The following is a 22,804-nucleotide window of genomic DNA, read 5'->3' on the forward strand; positions in this document are numbered from 1 at the left end:
TATCATCATCTAACGGGGGGAATGAAGGCTGAAAGCATACAGGAGCCTCTGGGAGGTTCCGACACGGATAAGGTCAAGACAGACCCCGTTAAATCAAGCAAAGTTGCCAGTGAAATCGGAGACTCAGCTACAGTGTGAGGAATGCCCAGCGCGCTCCGTGATGGCGGCTGGTCTAAGAGGCGGTTATACCCAGCTGGTCCCCCTTCTACTTCTAGGCTAGGATTCGTTACGGAAGATTAGCGCACCTTTGGAGACAGGAGTCAGAGTTCTCCCAAATAAGAGATGGTCTGAATCCCCACGGGGCCCCACCATGAAACATCTGCCCCTGCGCTCCATTATCTCTGCTTACCTTGGATTTTTATACAGTGGATTCCTTTCATTGGAATCACTTTGGGCAAAGGCGGTTAGATTCCATTAGCCATCGGAATCAATTGAACAGCACGCTTTCCTTCCTGAAGGGAAGGGCCAGGTTCCAGGACTTGGCTGACTGCAGAGCCCTGGAGGAATTCATTGAAGAGAGGCCCGATTTGAAACATCATCGCTTGCTGAAGAGACACTTAGGGATCCCTCTCACATTATTCAAGGATGTCATGAGGAAGGACAGACTGGGCTAGGCGAAAAAGAACTGCAAGAAAGTTCTGGGAGCTCTTGTCCTATGCCCTAATACAGCGAATGCATGAGCCTAGATGTCCTAAACAGCCAGTGAGACTTAGCTAAACGTCTACTTAGTAGCAGAGCGAGGCCCAGTGTGACACCTCTTGGGTCCTACTCCAGATTTGTGTCACTCCAACACGTGCTCAGAGGCCCGCAAGGACACGTGCTGGGTCTCCGGGCGGGGGTCCCCTCTGGCTTTTCCCACCTTCACCAGCCCCACGAGGGGAGTTCAGGCAGGAAGAAAGTTCTTTATCAACGGCCTTCTCTCTGAGCACTGAGATGGTCTTGGTCCATCTTCCCAGGTTTCCTGAGGTTTGTGGCCATGACCCAGAAGCCTCTGGTCCCATAATGAACCACCTCAGGGATGCTAATGTGTAATTACTGCATGGATTTATTTAAATTTAATCTAAAACAGAAGATTCTAGCAAGGGCGGTTATATCATTTGATATATGTATTTGTATATATAAATGCCATAGCTAGAGATACATAGTTTTGGTTTGAACCATCTGTTTCAGATTGCATTACTGTTCTCAATTCTTCACTTCACCCTGTATCCACACCCTTGTGCCGTGGGACTTTGCCATTCATCCCGCCGGACACGGAGTGTACCTCCTGTCCCTTGATGTCGTCTTTTGGCCAACGGAATGTAAGCAGAAATAACAGCGTACAAGTTCCAAGACTAGGACTTCACAGTCATGGCCCTTCCACTCTGCCCTCTCTCGCGCGCTTTTGCCACTGCCGTGAGAAGAACGTGCTCCAGGTGGCCCACTTAGCCACAGAGGAAGAGGGACACATGCAGGAGACCAGACCCAACCCACGCTTGGGAGTCAAGCCTAACTGAACCCAGTCTAGAAGAGCTTAACCACAGGTGACTCACAGACACGTAGGTGAGAAATAAATTCTTATTGATGTAAACTACTAGGTTTTGAGGTCGTTTGTTACACAGCATAATTGTGGCAAGCACTGGACTGATACATCGCCTAAGCAACGTGATCCTGCCAACCCCAGACTCCCAGTGCACAGTCTCCGATCTAAAAGGGAACCCCACCTTCTCCCTATCCCCTCACCCTTCTTAATTCTTCATAACATGCATCACAATCTAAATCACTACCTACGTATTTTTGCCCATTTATTTATCCTCTTTCTCTCTCCAGTAAAATGGAGTTTTATGATGGCCAAGGCACTGTTTTGTTCCCTGCCATAAATGCCCAGAGCCTTGGTAAGTGCCTAGTGAGTGTTAATTATGTGCGGAGTGGATGTATATAGTCCTTTTTGTCCTTAGTTAATATGCCTCTTATCTAATTTATGTTCCTGTATGAAGCTCGATGATTTGGTGAGAGGCCAAGTGGAACAAGAAGAAAACATTTGGTGGAGAAAAGTCTGCAAACAGGAGACCTCCGCATGTGGTCCCTGATGTAGGATGAGTTATTCTTCCTCAAGGAGCCACTCGCGGTGGTTGGGGCCCCCAGAAACCACGGCAGGCCTCTAGAACTGTGACAGGTCAGCTGGTGGCTTGGCCAGTGCCATCCAATGTAACCAGAACACAGCTAAATTTCTGTGCCCCGTCTCGGGGGCTGTCCTCAACCTTAGGAGGTTTCTCCGTGTGCTCGTTCACTGGGGGGAACTTCAAAGGGACTTATGTGGCTTCCAAGAGCTGTCAGAACGTTTGACTTCTCTGGCATCGTGCCAGCATCACACGTTAATTAAATTATATGGCAGAAACACTACAATGTCAAGGTCAGATATTACAGCCGTCAAAGCCTAACATTAGGCATAGTATTTTATAGCACAGAGCAAAGCATACCTTTAAACAAATTTCTTTATCTTTCCCGTGTCCTCTCTTGCCTCTGGCTGTTAAGACACCCACCATTCAACCATTCCTATGTGAAGAGCATCCGGGACAACTTCGTCTGGGGGTCCATAAGACCCTCTCCAACTTGTCAGACAGGGCGACTCCTGGGATCGCACCCACTTGCCTGTCTGACCCTCAACTTGGGCCCGAAGTGGGCCTTTGTGAGCCTGAAACTCCCCGACAGAGAGGGGCATGCTCTTCCCGGCTCTGTCCCTAAAGTCAATGCTAGATGGTTCTATCAGCAGGGCAGCAACCAGCTAGACTACAAAATGGGGCGGGGAAGGGGGGGGGGCGCGTGTAGACTTTTTCTCCAAATGCCTTTTTAATAAGCATGGCTAGGAACTCTCCATGAGTGTGGAAGCTGTCCACGGGAAACCCTTGCCCCTTCGACGCTACTCTGCCTCAGCACGGAGCGGAGCTGAGCTAGGGCAATTCTCTCAGGGGGAGGATTATACAGCTGCATTCCGGCTTTCCTGGGGCCTCTCTCACGGTTACCAGTGAAAACCCGGAGGCCATGAACTCGGGGCCAAACGACTCACGTGCAATCGCCAAAGCAAAGTTGATACCAAATGTGTTTAAATCTCCCGTCTCCCCAGTACCTATTAAGCACTATGTAGATATAGATATAGATATAGATATAGATATAGATATAGATATAGATATAATATAGATAGATAGAGATAGAGAGATGTATATTTATGCCAGGCACCATGTTAAGTGATGCATGTCTATCAACCAATTTAATTCTCCCAACATTCTGAAATCTGTCGTATCATCACCCTCCATTTTACAGGTGGGCAAAGTGAGGCCCCAAGAGTAACTGCTTACAGCCATGCGACTAGTCAGGTGGCGAGCCAGATTTCCGACCCGGCAGTCTGGCTCCACCCTGCCAACTACTGCGTGGTCTTTGCTGTTGAACCCCACAAGATTTACTAAAGGCTCACTCTGATAAGGTGCTGAGGGCAGGCGGGGAAGGATAGACAAGCAACGTATCTACGAGGGCAAAGTATTCCTAACTAATGTTAAAAAAAACATTTATTTTTGAGAGAGAGAAAGAGAGAGCGGGGGAGGGGCAGAAAGAGAGGGAGACAGAGAATCCCAAGCAGGCTCCGCGCTGTCAGCACAGAGCCCGATGTGGGGCTTGAACTCACGAACCGCAAGATCATGACTAAAGCTGAAACCAAGAGTTGGACGCTTAACCGAACTAGCCACCCAGGCGCCCCTCTAACTAACATTTTAAGATAAAGTTAAATTAATTCAGATCTTTGAAGGGGTTTTGAATTCTTTCCAAGGGTAGGCGTGTTGAATAAATATAGCGCTTTTGAAAAATCTGCCTTCCTATATGGGTGTTCATTGTACTGTTCCTTCGATTTTTATGTGGGTTTGGGGTTTTTAAAAATAAAAGAAACTTTTTAAAAAAAGAATTAGCCTTAATAGACCATCTCGGGGAGAGTAAGCAAGAATTCGGGCGCACTGACTCCCTACAGAGAGGCAAACCGGGTGACTGAGGACTGGGGGTGGGAGGGGCTTACTTCTCTGCACACCCTTGATATCTATCCTTAGAATTTTGAGGCACATGAAGGTGTTGCCCGTAACATCTGCCGCTACCGTGAGTGACATTGTCTGAGTGGAACCTCAGGAAAGAAAGCACAGAACTCCCCGTTCCCAAGTGTGCCTGTTCAGCAGGTCAGAAGCTCAGAGCTGGCGGGGGGGGGGGGGGGGGGGGAGGTGGGGATCCCTAGTTATCCAGCTGTAAGTGGAAAGTGGGCAGAAATACACCATCCACCCTTTGGCTTGAAAAATATATGCCTGAGGAGGAAAACCAAGGGAGGCTCTTTCTCCTGGGTTTAGTTAGTGCGGGCACAGTGGGGTTTTCAGCTCCGTGGGGCTTCTCTCTCTTGGGGGAAATTATTAAGTTCTCCTTAGGAGGGGCCCCCGGGGCCTGGGGTCTCCCTCGGCCACCCCCAACAGCCACAAGCACAACGCCTAACAAACAAGAGGGGCTAGATGTCGTATGAACACTCACCTTCCGTAAAGGGCCCTGGGTCTGATGCTCTCCCTGTTACGTGTGTGGGCACCTCTTGGGGCCTGGATGTCACGCTTATCACAAGTTAGCACACGGAATGTGATATTTTTATGACGCACACGGGGAAACAGTGACCAAGTGTTCACAGCTGCCCAAGATGGCTGCTCAAGGCCCAGTTGGGGGCTTGGGCCACCCCCAGACCCAACAGGGCACCCCGAGGGGCCGGCCCGCTGGCAACCCGCTCGCTCTTGCGAAGTTCTGGGTTAAGGGGCCGCGGGGACCGTTGACCGCCTCTGGAACCAGCAAACCCCAGGGGCGGCCAGGGCTTCCTGGGGTCTGGGCTGGGTGCGAGGGTGTGACCAGGTCTGGGGGCCAACGCAGGGCTGAGTGGTGGGCTGGAAAGGGCACGCTGCCAGCGCCGGCTGGCCCACAGCCAGGGAGTCTGACTGAACTTGGGCCAGCCCTGTTGGCCCACAGACTCTGTAAGCTGAACCGCTCCAACACTCTTTGGGCCTCTTTGTTTTCACTTCCCCGCAGATCTCCCTTAGTGTTTAGGAATGTGCTTTGAAGGCTCCAGCATGTTTCGCCTCTGCTTAGGGAAACCAAGAGCGGAGGCTGGGCCGAGGCCAGATGGCTGCAGGGAGGGCACCTGTGATCACACTGCGAGCGCCCCAAGGGGCAGGTGGAATCCGGGGGGCACGGAGTTGGGGGGGGCACTTGAGCCAGCTCCCCTTCTCTGCTGGGAGATTCCGTTTCCAGTGCTAAACCTTGGAGAGTCTCGGGTTTGTTTTGTTAAGGGAGGCAGTATTCCCTTACCAGCTCCCCCAGAGAGCCTACATTTGTCCAGGAGCTTTTGGGGATAAGCTACAGTCTCCTATTTGTCCAGGACAACAGACACAAGTGCAGGGAGCGCTCGGCGCAGGGATTTGCTTTAGACTCCTTCTCCCGGCCTGCCCGAGGAAACACAGGCCCCGCCAGGAAACTGAAGTGACGGGCCTGCTCCAGATGTCCTCCCTGCCACCTCCACGTCTGGGAGAACAGTCTCACAGTCCAGGCTGCCCCGCTGTAAACCTCCCTTGTGGGCTGAGAGTGGTCGGCTTCTTTCTTCCCTTCTCCTTTAAGGCCTTTGCCCCCAGGCACAGAAAAAGGACCCAGGGTCCCCTGCTCATCATGCCTTGGAGGCCTCGCAGCACCGTGGCTTGCGTAGCGCTTTGCACACAGCAAGTGTTTAATAAATGCTGAACGACTAAAACACTGGGCCTCCTCTGCAGTGACCAAGAGCATCCCTGGATCTCCCTCTAACCACAAGCCACCCTCCTCCTCTGACTCCATTTCCCGAAGCAGGGAGCTCTGGGTTCTGGTCTTCCTTTTGCCAGTAACGGGTCACCTCGAGCTAGCACCTGTAACGCTCCAGAAGCGACTTCTTGAGCCGGGTACAGTGGGGACTCAATTAAAGCCCTGGGGGCCTGCCTGTTCTAGGGGTTCTGCACACACTCCTGCTTGCAGGCTGTCACTGTATCCCCAGGTCAGGCCATTTTGATCCTGCCGGGGGCCCAGGTCTTAGTGGGGTCCCCGGCCTTCAGCTGGGGACTCTCCCCTTGCTTTGCCACGGTCTGATTGGCTTCACAACACACACCTGGTCCTTGGGCTCCTGACATATCCGTTCCTTTCTGTCCTCACAGCCATTTATACGGCTCCAGCTCCTGCGTGCGACGGGGCCGTGGCACATGAGCTATAACTCCAATGCCACAAGGGCACCCGAGTCATTTTTCTGCAGCTAGCATTGTCTGTTTGGAGCTACGGTCGACCTCCCTCCTGCCTGGTGGTGACACGGACCCTGTTTAGTTATCTGTGGGCTCTAGATTTTTTTTTTCCTTCCTAATTTCCATTTCTCCTTGATTTCAGCAAGACAGTTAATGTGCGCTCAGAGGCTCTGCTGAGGGTAAACAGAAAGTGTGATCAGAGGGATCCCGTCCTCCTGTCTCTCAGAAGAGTCACTTTCTCTGCCCAGGTAATGACCCCCTTTTCCTCCCAGCTTCCTCTCAGCCTCCGTATATTTAGTGCACGTTGCCCTGGATAGAGTTTAATTAGGCACCAGTGCACCCAGGGGCAAGAACCAAGGACCCCTCTCGGGTTGAGCAAATGGGGCCCAGCCCAGGCACGGGAGCCTGCAGCCAGCCTCCCCCCGCTGGTAAGTGATGGGCTGCCAGCAGGTAGAGGTTGTCCATTCTCAGCTAATGATAGCCTTAGGCGCCAAGTGATGGAAAATCCAGGCGGGCTGGTGAGCTGCAGGGCTCAGTGAGGGACAATTGTATGGACCAGTTTAACACGGCTGGGGGAGGGATGGCAGAAGAAATTGTGTGTGTGTGTGTGTGTGTGTGTGTGTGTGTGTGTGTGTGTCCTGGTCTCTTTTCTCTCCCTTCCCCGCTGCCTTTCCTTCGTTCTTGCTCTCGATTTCGGTTTTCTGTTCTGTTTCTAGCCCACGCGAGTTGGAATTAGAAAGGTCTTTGCATTCATTTATTTGTTTTAATAAAGACAGCATTTTTAAGCAGCATATTTGCAGCAATTGAGTGTTAAACTAAACACCAAGCCAACTAAATGTGTTCGGGGGAAATGAAAAGTCGGTTTACAAGAAACATATAATTAACACGTTCTCTGACTTTCCCTAAGCCTTTGTCTGGCTGAGGACAAGGCAGAGGAACCATAATCAACTTTAATAAAACGAAAGATAGCACCGAGGCAAAGGGGAACAAAAAAGTTTGGAGTAGGCAACAATTCTCAAGAGGGGATTCGTGAGTTATAATAAATATGTTTAAAAAGGAATCTTTTGTTGCCTTGTTTTAGTCAACAGCCATTGTCTCCTTACAACTACAAAGGCTCCAGAAGGCGCTGGTTGGACTGTACCTGTTAAAGGCAGAAGCTGAGACCTGGAGGGGGGGGGTGGGGAGGGGATACAAGGACTGGGCAGGAGATGCATGGGAGTTTCCAGAGGGTGATCTACCCGGGCTAATGGAAATTACGATTGCACAACACCAGAGTCTTCACGTGGCCTGACTTCCAATAAACTGTCCCCCTCCTCACCCCTTGGAGAAAGTGAAATGAGACATTAGACTTTCAATAATCTCATATGGTGATGATCAATCAAAACCCAGAGGAGAAGGCCAATTTATAGAAATTGTATCTGCTTCACTGGGCGGCTGCAACCAGGGAGCCCCAGAGCACACCGTGCTCGCCTTTGATGTGTGAAGTTGCCTAAAAATGACAAATGCCAAAAAATACCGCCTGCACACGTCAGGGCTCTCCAAAGGGAGAGGGTGCTCCGGTGAGGCCTGTGTGAAGCCTGGCGAAAGGCACAAGCACATTCGGCCACATCAAACTATTTTTATTATCTGTTGGCCATTTGCAGCTGGTGTTTCCATCTTTCTTGTTTGTTTCATCGGCAATAAAGTTTATTTACTAAATTAACTTTTAAATGGATCCTCTACTTTGTTCTTCAGAGTAGGCTTCTGGGACTTGAGCCTTTTCAGCAGGGATGTCTCTAGCCTTTGTGACCAGGTCCCCCCCCCCCCCCCCCCAACAACTCCAATCCCAATCCTGGAGGTAAAGGGCTCAGCCTCTGTTAACTCCTTGCCTGCCGGTGTCTTTTCACTGCAGCTACTAATCACCTCCTTTTGATCACTGCCAAGTTCTCAGGTTGAAGGAAGGAGAAGACCTCTTGACCATTCTGGCTGCCTTTCCACATGAGCCTGAAAATGTCGACAAATTTGAAACATCTGCCGGGCTGCTTTGGTCTGATTGCTAAAATATGCCGACCTCAAGCCCCCTCCCCCCCCCCGCCCCTTTTAATCTGTTTCATATTCACAAATTAAGCATTTAGTCTGGGTAATAAATCAGGGCGGTTTACGAGACTCACACGAGACAAACAAGCGAGCAGGGCACAACACAAGCCCCTGGAAGCGGAGCGCGCACGGGGATGCCAGGAGTCGGGAGCTCCACGCGCTCGAACGCGGAGAGCAGCCCTGGCGCGCCCTGACACGCCGCCAGCACCCACACTTTGGCGGGTCCCCGAGCGGGCGGAGCGGAGGAGTGCAGGGGGGCAGCCCCAGCCTGGGCGCACACCCCTGCAATCTTCTCCTCGAACCCGTGGCGCCCGGCCCGCCCCAGCCCTGGGCAACTCGGCGCCCCCGCCCCGCCAGGGAGGGGCTGCTGGCAAAGGCGACAGCCTCACCCGGCACACACCCTGTGGTGGGCCCATTAAGCCTCTCCCAGCCGGGTAGACTGGATGCCCCCTCCCCCACCTCTTCCATCCGGCCGGGAGCGGCCTTAAAGATCCCAGGCCCACACTCGCCAGAGAAGCAAAAGATCCCCCTCCACATCCACGTGTGACCTCCACTAAGCCTGGGCGCTAGGCACCGCCCCCCACCCCATCTCTCCGCGTCGCCACCTCCCAGGTTTCTGTCCCAGCAGCCACAAAGCTACTTTCAGATTCAGAAGGGGCGGGGGGGGGGGGCGGGGAGGCCGGGGGAAGGGCTCGCCTTTGGAGTGGATCGAGGCTTAAGAGAGGCACGGGGAGGGGAGCCAAGGCACAAACAGGGCCCAGGCCCCCGCTGCAGAAACCCTGGCCCAGGCTTTAGCGACCGCACAAACTCAGGGGGTTCTAACCTGTGCTTTTCCCGCCCTCCCCCGTGCATCAGCGAGAAGCGGATCTGGACGAGGGATCTCCGGCCAGTTCTAGCCTAGGACCTTGAGAGACCCCGAAGGGGATAGTGGCTCCAGGTCACCTCGTCCGGATCTGCGTCGCCCTTCCATGCTCAAGTTCCCTATCGACTGGTGTTCTCGACGCTACCGTGGGACGCGGCCGTGGAGAGGCGGAGGGCGGGAAATCGGGAAGCCGGAACCTGCAGCCCACCCTGGACCGGGTGGGGGAGGCACAGGAACAATTCCCCCACCTCGCAACACTACACACATCGCCGTTTCTCTCTTCTCCTAGCACACATTCCGACTGCGAAAGCCATTACCGCCGGCGCGCGAGAGACTTTTTAAATATTTACAGCCCGCTCTCCGCACGGTAGCCTGATCCATCTTGTGGGCGCGGAGGCGGGGCGCGGGGCTCCGCTCCGGGGGAGGTGCGGACCCGGGGCGGGGGGCTCCAGTCGCTTCCCCCGCGGCCTCCGGGTCCTCCCGGAGCTCCCCACCTCGTCCCCCCCCCAGGCGGGGAGGGGGCCAGAGACGGCGCGCGACGCGCCCGGGGCCCTGCCGGGGCCTGAGCAGGCGGGGGGCAGCGGCGGAGAGGAGGGAGGGCCGGGAGGCTGATTTAAAGGTTCTCACCGGGAAGCGAGCGAGGCACAGACCTGAGAGCCGCCGCGCGGTGAAATCCGAGGAGCTCTCTTGGCGAGGAGGGGCTGTCAGAGGCCATTTATCTCTCGCCAGAGTGGAGGCTCGGCTCCCACACCGCCCGCGAGTAACAATGGCAGCGATCAGCAGCTCTGCACGCGCTTCAGTGCATGAATGGATTGCGGAAGATGCCTGCGCTCCTCTCCGCTCAGGCGGCTCTCGGAGCGCCCCCTCCCCGCCCGCCGCCCCCGCCCCCCGGCCTCCTCCGGCCGGAGAGCGCGCCGTGCGCCTCGGGGTTCGCGAGTCCGGCCCCACGGCGCGGTCACTCTCACCCGGACCCCGGCCGCCCTTCCCCCTGCCGCCGTTCCCAGGGCCTTGGCACCTTGCCACCGAGTGTCATTAGGGGTTGAAACTTGACACAAGCCTTCCCGACGCAGACACTCCTGCCAGCCCCCTCCCTCCTTCGCTCCCCTCGCGGCAAGTTTACTTTCAAGGAGTTGGACGCCGTTTCCACCTCAAAGGCCGGCCGTGTGCGGGCCCAGGGGGAGGGGCCGGGCTCGGAAGGGTGTCTTCACCTGTCCGGTGGCCTAGGGTGTTCTCAGGCCCCCGGCCCGGGCGCCCGAGGCCAGCGCCCCCTCCCCCGCTTTGTAGCAGCTAATCCATCGAGAGTCCCTGCGATCCGCACATGCACACGCACTCCGGACACCTCTACCCGGACCCAGACGTCTGGCCAACTTTCGGGTCAGCGGCAGAATCCTGTAGTCCAATTCTGCTCCGCGGCTTACAGTCTCAAGTTCGGAGAACGCCACAGACGGCTCGAGGTCGGCCGCTGAAGAGTCCCCCCTTCACTCTGGAAAGTAGGTCTCCTAAAAGCCCCCCTTCAGTTGCTGCCTAGGGCTGGGAGCATCACGGAACGCAGTGAGGGACACTCCGACCCTCTTGGGTTTGCTTTGGGGCGCTAAAGCAGAACTTCGGGATGTTTCAGTCCCGGCGGTCGCAAAGCCCCGCACACGTCAGTTCTGGGTCGGGGGAGGGGGCGCAAGGAGTGGACACTCGCAGCGATCCTCAGGCAGTGCCAACTAGCCCGCGGGAAGAGGTCGGGCTGAGCTCGGGTGGGGCCAAGGGGGTCACACGCGCGAGAACGAGGCAGCGTAAATGCCAAGATGCACTCGGAGAGGAAGAGCGCGACCAGCCGACCCAGGAGGCTGGCGAGGGCAGGCGAAGAGCTGGCAGCGAGACAAAGCGGGAGGAGAGAGCCGGGGAGGCTCCGCCGCAGACCCGGAAACGCAGGCAGCAGCAGACGCCCGAGCCCCGACGCGGAGACGTGCACGGCCAGGCCCGGCCTGGCATACCCCACTTCGCGCGCCCAGGGGACAACGACGCGGATTCCCCGCGGAGCTTACTGCCAGAGCTGGTCTCTGTTGGGCCTGAATGAGCTTGGCGAGTCAGCTTGAGCCTTCCTAGCACACGGCGGGGTCCCCGGGGTGGTCTTAGCTAATAGGGACCCCTCTGGTCTCTGCCCCTCCCTGAGCCCCAGACAAAGATATGGGCTAGAGGAGTTCAGCACTTTCTCAGGGCTCGAGCGCGGCCATTGGGAGAACTCTGGTCTTCCTCCTGGGGGCCTCAGGCAACTGTTTATCTGCCTTGGAGGGCGCTGGAGGGTCGCCACCCTCCACCTAATTCACATTTGGGTTTCCCGATCTTAAGACTCTTGTGGCAAAGCCCACGCCCTGGCTTTCCAACAATCGGTAATCAAGACTGGACTTCCCGAAACAGTGGTCCCCAGCCTCAGGTTCTTCGCCACTCCCTCCCACTGCCCCCACAGTGAGCCCAGCAGCCCCTCCACTGGGCCAGCAGCACACCCAACTCACTGCTTCCCCCAACCGCACTCCCCTAAACCCCAGCTCGAGCCCAGCGCTTTCCTGCGGCTGTTGGCCTTGTACACACTAGCTATACCCACCCCCACCGCACACACACTCAGAGTTGTTCTTGCCCTTCCTGTCTCCTGCTGGGCGTCCTCGAAACCTGAGTGCCTAGTCTGAGCTCAGAGCCACACTGAGCCAGGAGCCCGGGAGACGGAGTGGAGGTGGCCAAGGGAGAGGAGGAGAGGAGCCCATAATGGAGGAGGGGGCTCATGCCGGAGAGAAAGAAGCCAGCCGGGAGACACAGCCTGCAGGAGAGGGGGAGTATAAAGGGAAAGCCAACACTAATCCCTCAGCCTGCCTACGGTGGGGCCTGACAGTCTACAAAAGCCTTTTCCCTGAATATTATCTCATTTGTGCCAGCCTCACCGCCGGGCTGTGAGGGAGGTAAGGCAGATAGCATTACCCCCATTGGCAGAGGAGGGAAATAGGGCCCAGAGACGTTAAGAGAGGTCTGTACCAAGGTCATAGAGCTAAGAGTGGTGGAGGAGGCCCAAGGCCTGAATTTCCTGCCCCCAAGTTCACTTTCCTGTTCAACAGCTGTGTGTGTGTGTGTGTGTGTGTGTGTGTGTGTGTGTCTGTGTGTGTGTGTCTGTCTGTCTGGGTGAAGATCCATGGGGAGGGGGAGGGGGATGGCCGGACAGGAATGAACAGTCCAGTTAGGGAAGTCCAGGAAGGAAGGACACAGCCCCACACCTCTTCCTCTACCCAGGTTTCACCGAACGGCCCGCTCTTTCCATAGCCGCCTGAGAGCTGGCCCTCGGCCCACCTGCCCTGCTGGGCTGTCAGTGCCTGGCCGTGCCCTCAGCAGTGGCTACTCCAGAGGTCTTGTATCTTTGGGAGGCCTGGCTTTGCTTGTCTGCTCGGTTCTCCTCTCTGCCTGTCATCCCCGCCCCCAGCCTGGGCTGCAGGATGCCTTGCGTCCAACTGTGGTTTCCGGGCAATAAAACAACTATTAAAGTCTCAGGCACGGCTGGTGATTTGCATCACATCCTCTCGTGCATGGATTCAATATTTAATACACAATATTGAATACGGATATTAAAAATCAATAGCTGAGGACCCCTAGGGAGGCGGCACAGTGCGATCCTGCTTCGGGAACACAACCAGCTCCTCTAAAAAGACAGGAACGGCGAGTTCAGCCAAGCCGAGCCCAGCGCCAGGGGAAGTGAGGAGTAGTGGATGCCTCTCAGCTTCCTGGTATGCTTAACTGCACCACCCGTAAGTCGTAAGTCGAGCTAAAGGGAGGCCGAAGGAATGGTTTGCCCCCAGGCTTTACTAGTTGCGGGGTGGGGTTGGGTAGGATCTGTTTCCGAGCCAGCTACCAGGTGGACGGAGCTAGTTGCTTTCTTTCTTTCTTTCTTTCTTTCTTTCTTTCTTTTATTTATTTGGTCGCTGTTTGCATTTTGCTTTGGGTCAGGTCTAAGTCCTGCGGGCAAGCACTCAACTCTTCCCACCATGATGGCTCCTTCCTCTGGCCTCAGGACATCCATCACCATAGGCCCCATGGGGAGCTCTTGGCTTAAGCTTTCAGGGAGATGGAAAAGGAATTCCAATGGCTCAGAATATTCTTCGCACAGTCAATGGAACGTGAATGCCTGATACCAGACTCAGAGCCTCAAGGTCTTCTGAGGTACCCCTAGCCTTCAAGAAAGAAACCCTCGGGCCATGTGGCCCACCCAAGGACCTGGTGATGGCTGGGTGGTGACAGAGGGAAGGGGGCGACGATGAGGGGGCTGGGACACGGAAGCACTCCTGCTCCAGAAAGAGAATCCAGATTGTCTGTTAGAGAGCCAGAAGAGCGAGCTCCCAGGACACATAATTATCTTTTCAGGCCTGAGGAGGAACACAAATTACTCTCTTCTTTATCAAAACACAGGAATTCACTTTACCCTGCACAGAAACAAGGTTGTCACAGACTGGTAGGATAGGGGTGAAGGAGAATAAACATCTTTGAGCATTTTTTTTTTCCACTACAGAAAGAGAAGAGAAACTAGCAATGGGGGAAATAACTTCAATTATCTGATTGGACGCCAAAGACCTAGGTGAACTTGACCTACCAAAGTGCCGTCCCGGACACCAAGTTACAATATTAATTTTATAGATTCCCTTCTTATCGTAGCTCAGATCGATATGGACTGAGTTGGAAATCTTGCTCTGGTTATGAATAGATAGAGGTGATTTGGGTAAAAGTTAGAAGGGAAGGAAAGAGGTGTTGGAAAGTGACAGGTAATGGGCCAGTGGCCTTGCCTCTTTGTTCCCTAACAGTTGTCAGAGAGCCATCAAAGGGGAGGGAACAGGCGCCCTTCTCAGAACCAGCACAGGAAAAGCTGACGCTCTCCGGCTGCCACAGATCCCCCTCAGCGGTGCTTTGCAGACCCAGCCCTCTGGGAGTTTGCCTGTGTGTGTTTATGCGTTTCCGGGCTGGGGGTGCAGCCACTTTTATAACATCGGCTCTGGGCCTGTGAAACCCACTAGCAAAACGTTCTACTCGGAGGAAAAGGTATTCTAAGGCGGTTGTTGGTTATAGGGCAGTGCTCCAGCATCGTGAGCAGTGTTTTCTTGAATACTTCGGTACTATCAAACTGCCTCACTTCTTTCCACCTTGGCCATTGGGCCAGGCTCTGGGCCTCCTATAGACCCATGCAGAGCCAACAGTTTGCAGACCCCACAGTTTGCATCCAGCACGGGCATGTGGCTACGGTACACGGTGGCAGGCCAAGGAGAAGGGAGGCTCCCCAGGGGAGACCCAAGGCCCAGGAGGGCCTGCTGGCACAAGCGTAGAGCTGACCCAGCTTGAGGGAGGTACACCTCCAGACAAGTGCCCCCTGGACCCACTCGGTATACTTCAAACCAAGAGGGAAAGTGGCCCTCTCTCGTTCAGGTGGGCTAGGCCCCAGGTGTAGGAGAACCCTGTTGTAGCAAGTCCCAAATGCTGAGAGGGATTGGGGGCAGGGCAGGAGAGAGCGGGCATCTTCGTGCCTCCCAACACCCCCCACCCTTCTGCAACATTTTCCTGGAATGAACTGAAGTTACTTAGTGGAGTTGCTCCTGAAGCCCCTTGGGGACTGTCACTACTCTTGGTGCAGGACAGCAAGGACGATGGCGTTCGGCCCGAGAGGATCCTCTGGATAGTATTCGTGCTCACCGAAACGAGCCTCGGATTCCGGCGCAAAGCCTCACTGTTCGATAAGACTCTACCTCCCTTCCCACGCCCCGCAGAAAAAACACCCCCGAACTGCTGGGGTGAACACAGAGTCTGAGGCCAGGGTCAGCGGAGGGGCGTCCCCACCACCAACAAGTTGCCGGCCGAGATAACAGCTGTGGGAGGGGGAGGGGAGCCGCAGGCAGCCACGACTGAACGGTTGCGATCTAGAAAATTCAACAAGAGGCCGCCGCGGTAGCGGCGGCGGCGGTTCCAATTAGCTAAGCCAACTGGGAAGGCAGAGAGCGAGGCGGCGGCCCCGCTGATCGTGCCCGGGGCGAGCAGGCGGGCGAGGGCGCGGGGCCTCGGCGCTGCCCCGGCGGCCCTCGCCCGGCCCCTCCCGCGGGCTCTCGGAGCGCGCCTGGTGTTTACACACTGTCCTTCCGACACGGGATCAAGTTTCAGGACGCGATGGAGGCGCCGGGGGCCCGCCACAGGCCCGGGAGAGGGGAAGAGCTGGAGCGGGATCTAAGGCAGCAGTGCGCGGACGAGGCCCAGCTCGCGTGGGCACAGCTAGTGCAGCCGTCCCCCCGGGGGCGGGGTGAGGGGGAAGTCCACCGGGAAGGGCGGGGCTGCGGGGAGCTACCCGCAGCGAGAGGTATCTCCGAGTCGCCAGAGTGGGGTGCTTTGCTTACTCTAGCCGGAGAACTTCCCCCTGGGAGGGGAAGGACTGCTGAGAACCAGGCGCAGGGGCTGCTGTGAGCTCCCCTCGCGAGCTCTTCGCCCCTTCCCTCCAGTCCCTTTGATATACTACCCGATGCAGGCCATTGTTGGGGAGGAGGGGGCGGTCTGTGGGCTAGAGGAGGCTCGCGCGATCGGAGACCTCGAGCCTCCCCGTGCGCCCTGGCCCCAGGGCTGCGGAGGCCTCGGGCCGAGTGCCGGAGGGCTCGCGGTTCCGCGCCTCCTCTGAGCTGGCAGCGCGCGGGTGCCCCACGCTGTCAGGCGGCGGTGGGTGAGCTTCCAGCAGCACAGGCACACTGTAAACAGCTGCGTGCGCGCCCTCCCAGCCCGGGCTGGGAACCTCACCCAAACACCATGTCGCCTTCTCTCAGGCTCCCGGCAGAGGCTAGGGGAGACTGGGGCGCGGGCGGCGCGGCTTTTGTAGTCGAGCCTGGGGAAAGAGGGCCCCCACCCCATGCCCAGGCCACCGGGGCCCGGGAGCGAGCGTTCTGAACCTGCAGGGGTGCGGGGTGCTGCGGGGAGGGGAAGGAGTCAGCGCCTGCCCCCTCCCCACTGAATGTCTGCTTTGTTCCGGAAAACAAGGGAAGCATTAGGCTGCTGCCCCCGGGGAAACACAAAACTTCTTTTTGAATCTCGGGAAGGGCGGTTGACTGCGCTACGGGGCTCCCGAGACAGACCGAGGAGGGGAAAAGCTGAGAGGGCGGGCGGAGACCGGGAGACTCCGGAGAGAGGACGACGTACAGAGCGGGGAGGGGGTGGCGGGGGGAGCCGCTCAGGGTGACTGGGCGGGAGACCCGGGAACCCGACTCGTCGCGAAGGTGCCGCGCGAGTTCCAGCGAGCAGCCGGCCCGGCCAAGTGGCGCCGGCCCAGCCGGCGGCCGTGCCAGCTTCCTGCCCTGCCCAGGACCGCGGAGCAGTCGGGGACGCCGCCGCAGGCTGGCCCGGAATCGCAGGAGGACAGCGGGGGTGGGGGTGGGGGCGCGAAGCCACAAGTAAACCCCGACTAGAACTTTCTGCACATACACCCGCCCCCCCCCCTCCCCGAGTGGGCCCAGACCCCGGGCCTGTGGGCGTCAGCTATAGGCTTTACACCTTGGAGGAGGGTGGGGGCAAAGGCCCAGGGAACTCCCTCGCGGAAGGTGGGGGACAGTCTGAGGTGTCTTTGGTCTCATTTGATGACCGCTAATCCGATCGGCTCCCAGGCCCGCTGTGCCGTTCCGAGGGGGCGGGTCAGTTCTGCCCTGGCCGGCAGGATCGGGCATGGGGACGAGCCAAAGCAAACCTGGAGCTCACTCGCTCTCCAGCGCCCTGTCCTCCTCCGGCCGCCACCCCTCACTTCACCTTCCCGCATCTAAGGATCGGGAGGGCACCCAGGCTCTGCCCCACCCCCCGCGGGGCGCTCCCCTCCGCCTGGGAAGCTCAGACACAGAGCCAGGGTTTTCCCCCTTTCCCCTGGGCTCGCTGGGTTTCTAACTTCCTCTAAACCACCCTCCTCGCTCCGAAAAGCCCCGAGGAGAGGAGCCGAGAGGAAGCACGCCGCGAGTGTGCGAAATGAAGACCATGTGTGGGGACGGCGGCATCAGAGTGTAGCCGCCGGGGGGTGAGGGGTGGCGAAGGCCCCCGCGCAGCCGGAGGCTTGGGGCGGCAGCAACCAGCGCCTCTGCTCGGCGTTGGGGACGCGGAGCCGCAGCGAAAAGCAGCGAAGAGGCTGGGCTGGCCTCGTGGCGGGCGGCAGGGAGGGGGTGCCGGGGCTGCTGCGCCGTGGGGGGTGGGGGGCGGGGACGCAGCCCCGGCTTCCTGGGCCGCAGCTGCGACCGAGGGCGCAAGAGCAGATCGTGCTCGGCGGCGGCGGCGGCGGCGGCGGCGGCGGCGGCGGCGGCGGCAGCAGCTCGGGCCCGCCGCGCTCGCAGCTGAGAATCAACAAAGGGAGGCGGCGGGCGAGCGGGGGAGGGGCGCCGCTGAGCGTTCGCTGGCTGCTGTGGAATAATAAAAAATAATTAATAATGATAATAAGAGAAAAATCCCCGGGCTTTCATGGCTCTAGGTTTCCGTGTGGCTGCAGGGGGAAGCGCGCTGTCCTTGAGGCGGCCTCTCTCGCCTGGCCTGCCCGCCCCTCCCCCTCCCTCGCCCCCTCCCCTCCCCGGGAACCGGGAAGAGAAAGGTCTGCAGCTGACAAATATTATCCATTCTCCCCATCGATCGCGGAGTGTACAGATGTGAGCGCTTGATGTGCCCGCGGAGCGGCGGATCCTCCCTGCTCGCTCGCTCTCGCCCAGGCTCCGCTCACCGCCCCCCTCCTCCCCCTTTGTTCTCCTCCCCTTTCCCTCTCTTTAAATAGATTTCAGGGCGCTGCCTGTTGGAGAGCAGCTGGCGATCTCTCCCGAGAGAGGGAGCGAGCGCAGCCCGAGGTGCCCTGTCACCAGCCTCCCCTCCCCCACCTCGTCTTCCTAGTGCCGGCCTACCCCCCCCCTACACCTTTCTCCAGTTTCCAAAACAGAAAACACCAGGAACACCCACGTCCACTGCACCGCGAGTCTCTCGGAGCCTTTGGACCCCTCGCGCAGTCCCTGTGCTGTTCCTGTGTCGGCGTCTTGCTGTTCGGGGAAAGGAGGGGGGCGCAGGGAGGGGACCCGGGGACGTGCCGGAAGAGCTGAGGGTCGGGATCTTTCCCCGGCAGCAGCGGGGACGCAGCCCCGGTCGCGCTGAGGGGGGACAGTTTATCCATTAGGGAAAGTCGGCGGAGGCGGCCCTTTTATTCCTCTTTTGCAGATGGCAGATTAAGCCGGCAGCGTCCGGCCTCAAAGGGGCCGGCCGCTCGGCGAAGGGTTAACCCGTCGACCGGTAATCGCGGGCGCGCACACACACACACACACACACACACACACTCACGCGCGCGCGCGGCGCGCCCTCCCCGCCCGCCCGGACGCCCGCCACAGCCCGCAGTGCGCCCGGGGCTGGCGGGGGGACTCGGGGGGGGGGGAGGGGCGGGGCGGGCTTAACCAGGCCGCTCGACTGAGCCGAGGCCACCTCGCCGTCTGTCACTTAAATGATTGTCCTCCGCTCTGCTCGGTGCGGTCAGTACGGGCTGTTAACAGGCAGTTGCAATCAGTTTCCGAAAGGTCAGCCAAGGTCCTCCGGCTCTCGCAGACGGAAGGCATTACGAAACCGCTTTTGTATCTGCAGGCACTTTAGAAAAAGAGGCGAGGAGGGGCGCACCGCAGCGCCGCGGTGCTGCGAGCCCCGAGAGAGGGGCGGGGGCCGCAGGGCGGGGGAACTCGCCCCCCCCCCCAGTCCCCCGCGGCCTGGACCCGCGGAGGGGAAACCACCGGGCGAGTGACCCAGGCCCTCCCGATTTCGATGGGGAAGCAGGAAATAATGGGGGGGGGGCAGGCAGCAAGGAAAGGAGGAATGGGAGGAAGTGGGAGAGGCGTCCTGGCTCCCCTCCTCGTCCGGCCTGCGGCCCACACCAGGACCCGGACGAGGGCGAGCGGCCTTGGGTGCGCAAGACCCCTCTCGGACTCTCAGATCCTCCTGACGCTGGCAAGTGGGCGAGGTGTGGTTGGGGGATAAAGAGAGACCCTCGCAGAGCCAGCGAGTCCCCGCACGGTGTCTGAAGACGCTGCTGCTGCCGCCGCTAGAAGTCGTCCATCAGCAACCAGTCCAACCTGCCAGTGATAATGTGCGATCAACACCAAATCACCCCCGCCAGGCGCGATCCATCATCGCTGCGCGCCGCGGGCCCGCGAGAGGCTGACTTGGGGCTGGGGGCGGGGGGTGTGGAGCAGAAAGCTGTCGCCCAGCGCACTGGGACTCCCTGCGCACCTAGCTGCCCCTCTTGGAGGTCTGCATTACTCTCCAAGTTCTCCAGCCGCAAAGCGCAGACCGAGTTCCCGGCGCAGGTCACTTAGGAGCCCGCGCGTCCTCTGCGCCCTACCACCCGGGTCACACCCTACAAAGCCATCCCTCCCTCAGAGCTGCCCTGCCGGTCCCTTCCCCCTCCTCTGAGAAAGCCTGGCTGGCGGGAAATTAATATTTAATATCGTGAAATTGATTAAAGGGCTGGAAGCCGGCGATGGGGTAGGGGGAAGGGTAGGGGCATAATTAAAGATCTGAGAGTCGTGGCCGGTCCTCGTCTGCCAGCCCCACGCGGCCTTTGTGAGGCTGAGGCGGGGTCGAGTTGGGCTGAGCCTGGCGGTCCTAGAGCGGTGGCACACGCAGCCCAGGTTCTGGCCGGTGCCCGAGGGCGGACGGCAGGGGTGGCTCGGCGGGGGCTGGCTGTCCTGGAGATGGCGAGTAACCTCTCCGCACCAAGAGCCTCGCCTCCTTTGCCTGCCCGCATCGTGGACTCCTTTCGGCCTCAGGAGCTTGAGGGACGCGTGCTGCAGCTCCTCCCTGCTAGTTCGGCACAGAAGCGCCTTACCCGCCCCGGGGGGCACCTTGAGGGGGCGTCCCCCTGCAACTCCAAGGTCCCCAGCGCAGCTTCACACCGGGCCTGGCTCCGAGGCCCCTTCCCAACCCCTGACGGGGGTCTTCCGGGCCTCACACAGCCCTTGGAAAGCGGAGAGTCAGATCCACCAGGTTCTGTAACTGGGGGATCCTGAGACCGAGGTTGCCCCCAGCCGCCGCTGGTTCTTTCTCATCCAGGCCCCACCCAGACCGCTCCCGCTTGGGGCAGCTTAACTCGTTCAGCTGCACTGCAGATGGGGCCTGCCGCTCCAGGCGGTGGTCTGTAGGGAGCCTTCACCGAACCTGCTCCGTGGGCCGCCTATCGTGCCTTTTATGGTTACCGCGCCTTCCCGGAGGGTCGCAGGGCTGGACAGGGCCGGAGGTGGGTGCGCCGGGGCCACCCGTGCTGGTGTTACTAGAGGAATTCGGTGGGCACATGGTCAGCAGTAACCCTTTGGTGCCGACTACAATTTAGAAAGCGGATGGTTGGCTTGGTGGCAGGATGGACCCTCAGTTCCTGGAGGCCGGGCTTCAAAGGGCCGCTTTGAATTTTTTCTTGTATACGATTTATTTTTTGGTAAAGCATCATGTCTAAAACGTACCAACGAGTGTGCAGAGGGGAGAAAATGCACATAAACACAACATGCAGCGTTCTTGGCCCCGATGGGCTGGGGAGAGTCAGGATACTCCTCCAGGCTCCAGGCCCGCTAGAGGGAAGGTCAGGACCAGGGACGGCTAGGTCCGGTGTTGGGTTTATTGCTGTACTTGAACAAAGCGCAGGGAGCTGCCTAAACTGGGGCAAGAGAGGTAATTAAAAGAGGGGCCGCAGAAGGAAGGAAAGGCTGGTGTGGTTGTAGCTTAGGCGGGTGGAGGAAGTGTTCTCCAGAAGAATAACAAGCCTGTGCAAATGTTACGCAGAACGAGTTTATTTCACCAAAACAAAACCAAAAAAGTTCTCATTCAGCCTCTCACGCTGAGCTGATAAGCAACATGCAAACTTTGGATGGAACCTTGAACTGGTGGGAGGGGCCAGCCGTGAAGTTTACAAAGGACAAGGGCTAGCTTTTCCAGGTACTCCTCTGTTGCCACCATTTGTGATTTTACCTGCATCGGCTGCTCCCTAGGGGAGCCCTTGTGACCTCCCAACCTGAGCCGGAGGCGAGATCACTCAGAATGCACCGCATTCATCACTGCCATTTCTGGTAAATTGGACCTCAGGTTTTGGAGTGTCCTAGGAAGAAGGCAGCCTACGCTGTGCGCATACCGATATCAGAGCCCATGTGATGAGCGGTACACGTTTTGTAGTCTTTTACTAGGTACCATTACGGATCTCATAACCGGATGTACCAGATTTCCCAAGAGAATTCTGATTTCAAGAGCTCTGGGCCTTGTGTCTTCCCCGGGCACGAGCCCCTACCTGCGGTCACTGGAGTTACGTCATCGTGCCCCAAAGGTGTTCCAAGGCTTACTGGACGATCTGCCAAGGCAGGAGTGACGGGGTGGGTGGGACTGTCTTCTGGCGGGGGGTTGGGGGGGGCGGTGAGGCCTGCACCTACTGGTACCTGCCGGTCCTCTGCCCACCACGTCTACTCCAACAGCCATCCTCACGGTCCTTATTTCGGCCAGGGCCTAGCCCTACCTCCTCGGAACCGGAGCCTGGGGGAGTTGGGTGACAAAATATCCCTTTAGGGCCCGTCCAGGTAGAGCGCCTGGCAGGGTGCCTGTCTGGGGAAGTCGCAGGACCGGGTCCTCGGGGGTCCCAGCGGGCCACGGAGGAGCGGCCTCCCCCCCCCCGCCCGCCCCGGGGGGGGGACACAGCCGCCCGCACGGACTCCCGTGGTGGGGTGGGGGGCGCCGCCCGCCTCCCCCGCCACCCCCGGCGCCGGCGGCCCGCGAGGCTGCTCGCCGGCCGCCATCTTAGCCCGGGCGGCGCGGGCGGCGCTGCCCCCGGCGGTGGGACTGCAGAGCCGCAGGCCCGGCGGAGGCGGCCGCGCGGGCGTTCCCGGGCAGCCGGGGGTGGTGGGGGGTGGCGCGCGGGGCGCCGCGCCCGCTCCTTCCGGAGCCCCCTCCGCGCGGCGGGGCACTGCCGACCCCCGGCCCCGGGCGGCCGCCCCTGCTTAAGGCGCAGTCTGGAGTCGCCCCTCGCCGCGCCGCCCGAGCGGATTTTAATCCCGAGAAACGACCTCTGGTTCCCGGACTCCGGCAACGGTCAACACGTTGTCACCTCTCCCGCCGAACTTGGGCTGCTGTCCCCGACCGCAGCGTGCGGTGGCAGCTCCCCGGCCGGGGCGGGGCGGGGGCGAAGCCTGCGGCGCGATCCCCACCGTTCAAGAGATTTCTCAGTCGCTCTCGGGGCAAGATAAGATTGGAAAGTTACCTCTCTTTAAGGGATCTTGATTGGAGAAGACTGCCACTCTATTTGTCCACTTTTTTGACATGCGTTTATGGAGGGCTTGCTAAGGGCAAGGCACTGTGTTAGGTCCTAGGGGGATGCAAAGGTACAAAAGTGAATTTTTAAAAAAGGCATCCCCTGGCCCTCAAGTGATTTACAATCTAGGTGGGAAGGCAGACTTGTAAATGACTAACTAAACACAAATAAAAGGTAACGTGAAATGAATGTAAACAAAGGGCATGAATCCTGCAGTAAATGGCCTGGGGAAGGGCCAATTAATGATTTTAAAAA

The 22,804-nt window shown here is 58.4% G+C and overlaps 1 protein-coding gene across 2 annotated transcripts in view; it reads right to left on the bottom strand.

The window, feature by feature from the left end:
• BCOR (BCL6 corepressor) overlaps positions 1-22,804 on the bottom strand; it is a 115,480-nt gene that overhangs the window by 74,461 nt on the left and 18,215 nt on the right. The window contains exon 1 of one of the 2 annotated variants that reach the window (XM_058714628.1): positions 9,885-9,980. The exons of the other annotated variant lie outside the window; for it this stretch is intronic. The gene's annotated coding sequence lies outside the window, so the exon portion shown is untranslated. Of the gene's footprint in view, positions 1-9,884; positions 9,981-22,804 lie in introns of those variants that run through there. 2 annotated transcript variants of the gene reach the window in all.

Source organism: Neofelis nebulosa, chromosome X (genome assembly GCF_028018385.1).
Source record: "Neofelis nebulosa isolate mNeoNeb1 chromosome X, mNeoNeb1.pri, whole genome shotgun sequence".
Classification (NCBI taxonomy): Eukaryota; Metazoa; Chordata; class Mammalia; order Carnivora; family Felidae; genus Neofelis; species Neofelis nebulosa.